The sequence below is a fragment of the Ischnura elegans genome (genome assembly GCF_921293095.1).
Source record: "Ischnura elegans chromosome 13 unlocalized genomic scaffold, ioIscEleg1.1 SUPER_13_unloc_1, whole genome shotgun sequence".
Lineage (NCBI taxonomy): Eukaryota > Metazoa > Arthropoda > Insecta > Odonata > Coenagrionidae > Ischnura > Ischnura elegans.
In genome coordinates, this window is record NW_025791657.1 from 1573578 (window position 1) to 1579145 (window position 5568).

General features: G+C 35.0%; 1 long non-coding RNA gene across 1 annotated transcript; it reads right to left on the reverse strand.

Moving 5' to 3' along the window:
• On the reverse strand, positions 1-4590 carry LOC124172351. Its single transcript, XR_006868133.1, has 3 exons — positions 4063-4590; positions 3850-3987; positions 1-109 (listed from the first exon to the last, which is right to left on the reverse strand). It is a non-coding gene; the product is annotated as an uncharacterized LOC124172351 (long non-coding RNA).
• Between the last annotated feature and the right edge of the window lie 978 nt (positions 4591-5568).

Sequence of the window (5568 nt, forward strand, 5' to 3'; positions counted from 1 at the left end):
GGGATGAGCAAGTGAGCTGTGAATTGTTTTCAATCACATCTTGAGTGCAGCCCTTAGTCTCCACAGAAGGCCCCGAACTGTCATCACCTACCCCTTGTTCTTCAAAACTCTGCAGAAAAAGTAATAGAAAAATCAATTATCTCCTTAAAAATGCATATATGGGATGCTCTAAAGCAATATGAAGAAGGATGTTCAACATACTGTCCATGCTTCCATATAAAAATAGAGTGGTGTCTGCATGCCTGTTAATCAATCACTGAAAATCTATCTTTCCGAATGTAACAAATTCTCGCAGGTAGATCCCTAATATTCTGAGTTACTGCAGTGCCTTTTTAAAATTTATTTGGGACCATAGTAGCTGGCCCTTCACTGCAAATTATACGATAGAGAATAGGGATCATTCAGCGGTATCATTTTCAGTTTTTTTTTTCAAATTACATGAAATCAAAGTAGAGAATGATGATTAAAAGTTTTTGTAGTTCAGAAAATGAAATGACCAAGTTTCTGATTCTTACACTTCTGATTATTTCTTCTGAAATCATAATTGTCGTATAAGTGCCTTTTAAAAGGCCAAAATCACTATTTATTCTTTTCTCGAAAGAAAAGTAGAGGAAAAAACATGCTGAACATACTTTCAATGTATTTATTATTTTCTAGACCCTCTGCTAACATTCAAGTACTAACTCTGGAAGAGAACACTCGTTGAAATACTAGGTCATGTAAAAGAAAAAAAAACTCAAAATCATCTTCTGTTACAAAAGTATTTCATGAAACTTTTTTAAATAAACCATGATATTATTATCAATAAACTTGCAAAAACAATCATGCAAAAACTATGTAATACGCTCTAAACAAAGTTCCTGCTGTTATTCAATAGATGGATATAGCACTGACAGATGGTCGATTTTGAAATATTAGTAGCATCATTACTCAAGCCTAGACATTCGGTAAACAAGCTGCTCGACCACCATGATAAATTTGTCTTGGCAATGGATACTTAGTGTTGTGAGAAAATTTCTGGGTTTGAGCCAATTAACCATCATTTGCCTGAGCAGTTGCTTTCCTTCCATCATTAAAATCAAAGGGGATAAAGTGCATCAAGAACCCTATTAATTAAACCAAGATGCTGATCTAAGAGAGACAATGTGACATGATTGGTATCACTGCTTCAACGACGGTCATTTCAATGACGACAACTGTCCATGTGAAGGAAGACCAAATACCTTCAAAGAAACAGAATGGGAGATATTGCTTGAGGAAGATCAATGCCAAACTCAAGAAGAGTTTGCTTTGTAGTTGGAGTTACCCACCAAGCCATTTCCTAGCGATTGCATGAGTTGGGAATTTAATATTAAGCAAGAAACTTGGGTTCCAAATGATTCAAAAGTGATTCCACAGCATTAAATGCTTGACCTAATGCCACAAAACTTAAACATTAAAACCTATTAGGAAACACTGTAAAACAAAGGCTGAACGCACCAGCCAAAATTCCCAGACATTGTACCATCTGAATTTTATTTTTTCCGTTCCATACACCTCGTTCAAATTGGTAGCCCAAAAAAAATTAATAATGCAATAACCTTGCCAGGCATGCATTGCATATATGCATGCATGCAAAGGTTTTCCCATTCTATAGTATTGTGTAAGGTTATTAGGGAATTCCACTGGGTCAGTTTCTCCAACTCCTTCTAACAATCAGCCAAAGTTTTGGTGAACAAGTTGTCCATCGTCATCAGGGCACCTGGTACATAGAAAATTGAGCCGAGACAGAGTTGAAGAATCTGACCCAGTGTAATCCTGGGTAACATTCTGCACACCATATCCTTAGCCAAGATTTTTAAGGCTGTTATGTAGGATAAGCATCTCCGTACCTATAAAATATATTTTCCAACCATGGTAACAACAAAGGTACAGGTAACTTATTAATACGAAGGTCATATTTCAACTTAAACCACAGTATAATTAAATATAATATATAAATAAGCTTGTTAACCACAATACTAATAGAATACTTCCAAAATTATTAATGCATTTTTAAAAACAGAATAGTGTTCATGTATAAAATTACATAAAGAAACAAATAATTTCATAAAAGGCATGAACAGGAATGATTTAAGCCACATATTTTGTGATCTAGTTAATCAAAATTGATGTAAATATTAAAATTATAATCAAATATTGGAAAATAGTATTTACAAATTAATTTTAGAGCTACAGAAAAGATATATCACATCAAAATTCCTAATTTCTTCCTAATTTTACATTTTTAAGGAAAATATTTTCATGGATAATTTTTGCACACTAAAATTAATTTCTAATACTTTGCCAATCTTCCCTTTGTGGCGTAGTATCTGCCACAACAAGCAGGAGAGAATATCAGGAATAATCCAAGAATGCCCAAAGCAGCATTCTGTGTTCGCCGTAATATATAAGCAAGCGATATCCGCCAACACTAATTCAGTCAGTGAGTCTGTACTAGGGAGTAAGAATAATCGCTTCATAATAGAAACGACACAAGTGCATCATTTAGCGTATGAAAATACCTATTATTCAGCATAGTAAATCGCTACACCTTCATTGTACCCACCATCCATTCATATAAGAAGCCTTCAAAATAAACAACCAATTTCTGAAATTTTGCTAAGATGTGTTTAGTTGTACATAACCTTAGCCTCATGAGATCATAGTTAAAGCTTAAGAAGAGGTCACCAAAAAGAAATATGTTTGCATGCACTCGGTACTATATTTAACAATCGATCCACAAACTATTTTCAAGTTCTCTCACCTTTTATTATTTAGCAGCATATGGTCAGAGAATTCTTTGTTCCTAAAAAATGGAGTATGGTTGAGGAGTTATTCCATGTCAAATCAACCAATATTTTGTCCAAATGACACCCAATGACTCAGATTTTCCAGATACTTTCCATGGTCATACATCCTGGTATAATTAGAAATTGTGTACAATATTTGCCTCCGATTGTCAATTGTTAATTAAATAGGAACAATTGAAATTTGGGAGTGACCCCCTCGAGTGCCGCAACGTGCAACGCATGGTGATTTTTATTTTCATCCATTCCTGCTCCATAACTCCATTCCTGGGAGTGAAGTCATATCCACTGCATGAAGTCATTCATGCAGTGGATATTTCATCAACAATAGACAACTGGAGGCTAAAATTGTACACAATTTCTAATTATATCAACCAGAATATATGGCCATGGCAAGTTTCAAGAAAATCCGAATCGGTGGGTGTCATGGCCTGGTTGATTTGAAATGGAATGACCCAGAGCCAAGTGTGTGGATTGCCTTTCTACGTTGACAAATGGTAAATTTAAATCCCATTCTTCCCGAATATTATTCTATAGTAAACACTAAGTTTTGCCAGAAGACGATATGTCTTCAGTCTTTGACACTGAAAAACCAACTGCAACATAAATAGCATCTTGCCAAGGGCTCACATATAGGGAGAAACCGTTTATGGGATGTTGGACTTATTACACTTTTCCGTGTACCATGGACGAGGGCCTTTCATGTACCCTTTCATTGTAGATTAACAAAATGTATGCTAAATTATCTTTTGACCATTAATCGAAGTACCTTTTTAGTTATTACTCGATTTAATGGCCACCGGTAGTTCTGCAACATAATATTTCTCCAATTGTGCTACAAAGAAGTTAATCGATTACAGTATAGTTTAACCTCAAAACTTCATACCATAATTATTTCAGTCCACAAAATTTATCTTTCTACATTCCTACTGTAGTCGACAAAAACGGAAGAGTGTCACCTTAAATCTGCCATACCGATACTACGCCAGTCATCAAATAAGAAAAAAGGATAAGTACTCACCCTGCAACAATTACTCTGCAAACTTTTTCTAAGAACGGCGTCTGATTCTAAGCAAATCTTTTTGAAGACGCTGAATTCCGTAAGTTTCTTCAAACAAAGTGGACACATGGTAGTGGGCAGGCCATCTCCCACTGCAATCTGAGATATTAATAATCAAGTTACACGTCAACAGAAGTCGTAATTATCTTGGAAAAAACAAAAAGAAGTAAGCACCAAAAAAGATCGATTGCATTTGATATGCCACTCGCATGTAAGCCGACTAAATCATATATGGCATCCTTTACAGCTATATTGCATGCCACATTCGAAGTCAATATGTAATAATAATAATCATGATTTTTCCTACAAAGTCTGCAATTCCTTCTTGAAGATTCCGTGAAAATCCCGCTGGTGCGACTCATGTTTTCACTTCAAAATCTCATTCACTGTTTAAATCAGGTATTTCGACAATTACATCATCTACACACCGACAAAGATCTCAAAATCTCACAAGAAAACCACATTCACTACGTTGATGTTTGAAAATGAAAATGCTTATGATTATTATGCTCAACGAAAGGATCAACGACGCCAACAACAAACAACAATCGCCTTAGAGACATTTCACGACTCAATAGCATGGGCTGAGAATATTTTCATCAATTTATGACATGATTGTAAATCTTACGAACACTACATGCACGAAAGATCCATTACCAATGTTTATTTGTTAATACAAGAACATGCAATCAAGCCTCAGTATAGAATTGATGATATCTAGTTGCCATTTTATCCGCAAACAGCACACCTATAGAACAGGCCAAACATCTGCGTTTCAAGATAATTTTCTTTCCATTTGAAAAAATATAGAGGCAATTAATACATATTCATCAATTTCCTTCAATTTATGGTATAATTATAATTTATGTTTCATTAATATTCAATGCTTAGGCCAGAAGCTGAATTTAAGCCCGACTTCAGCTTCCACACTGTCACAGTTAATTTACGGCCTTTAGATATGAAAAAAGGGTACAAAATATCTTGAAAGGTTAACTATAAACATTATTAAAATATTCATGTTTAAAATTATACAATAGAACTCAATAATTTATCACTCAACGTTGCAAATACCTCATTTATCGATTGTAGGCCTACTGCGTACGTTATCCTCTAGCGCTAAAAACTGCAAATAAAATTCGGTATCTGAGCTAAACCTTGCTTATTTGATCTATTATAATTTAGTGCGTCAATAAACATGGAATTCGTTGAAATATATGCTGATTACTCTGCTGCGATGTGATTTCTTTTTGAGGTCATATTTAAATGTGAGCTTAACACGCCCCTTATGTTAGCAATTCAAATGTTTTTACATTGATGTACGCCATGGAAATGATCGTAATTTATTAGGAATTAGTGCCGTGTGGATTTTGGTTGAGGAGTGAACTGGTTTAGAGACTGAATTAGTTATTGCTGTGAAACCATGAGTGCTACCACTGGGAATTACTCAGAGTCTCTATACAGGAATTCCGAGGGCACCCCGTGCAGACTTTGCATGAAGAAAAATGATTATTATTATAACATATTCACTTCTATTGTAGCAAGCCAGATAACTGTAGAGGATGCCTTATATGATTTAGTCGACTTAAAAGTAAGTGGCGGGTTACATGTTATCGATTTCCTTACCTCCTGTTTTATTTCGTTCTATGAGTACGTGTTTTCCACGGTACGTCTGAAATCTCT